Source organism: Corvus brachyrhynchos, unplaced genomic scaffold (assembly GCF_000691975.1).
Source record: "Corvus brachyrhynchos isolate BGI_N302 unplaced genomic scaffold, ASM69197v1 scaffold46, whole genome shotgun sequence".
NCBI lineage: Eukaryota > Metazoa > Chordata > Aves > Passeriformes > Corvidae > Corvus > Corvus brachyrhynchos.
In genome coordinates, this window is record NW_008238838.1 from 4,244,200 (window position 1) to 4,244,912 (window position 713).

The window sequence follows — 713 nt, forward strand, 5'->3', positions numbered from 1 at the left end:
AGAAGTTACAAGACCCCAGCCCAAAGCAGGAATGTTACAGCCAGCAAAAGAAATCTACCAGTAACGCCAGAATTGACACTGATTTCAGGAGCTCAGTTAAATATGGATTTTATGACAGACACCATCGTGAAGCCTGGACTGTAAATATGAAGTACCACTCCTATCAGTGCTCTTCAGCTCCTCCACGTATTCCTGTGTATTTCAGGCCTGTCCTTTGTCATTTATGGCCTGTCTCCTATCAGTTCTTGCCAGAACTTCTGCTCTTCCCCAGGCAGCTGCTGCTGCAGATAGGACACAGGACTAGGGGAGTGTCAGCTGCACAGTCAGACTCCCTTATCCTCTTGCCCTGAGCCCACTTGGGCTTAGAAACAGCCAGGAGGTATTTAAACATTTCTTAGGAGGTATTTAAACATTTCTTAGGAGGTATTTAAACATTTCCTTTCTAAGCTTTCCCTTCCCAAGGTTCAGTGTAGAGCATTCAGCATCCATGCAAAAACTCAGCTCTCTGCTCTGCCTTTCCATTTCTGCTTCGGTTTTGCTCCAGCTCCTTCTCAGGCAGGTAAATGTGCTCAAAGATACAACCAAGGAGTTGGACCCCAATCACAGCGTGCTGTGCTAAGGCTAAAACATGATGAAAAACTGGGGATTTGTAACAGGAAACAATTTCCACACAAGAAATCCATGTTGAGGCAAGGTAAGCCATCAGTCTTACA

At 45.3% G+C, this 713-nt stretch overlaps 1 protein-coding gene across 1 annotated transcript in view; it reads right to left on the reverse strand.

Annotated features, from left to right (window-relative positions):
- Positions 1-713, reverse strand: part of TBCEL (tubulin folding cofactor E like) — a 17,671-nt gene that overhangs the window by 14,134 nt on the left and 2,824 nt on the right. The window lies entirely within an intron of this gene.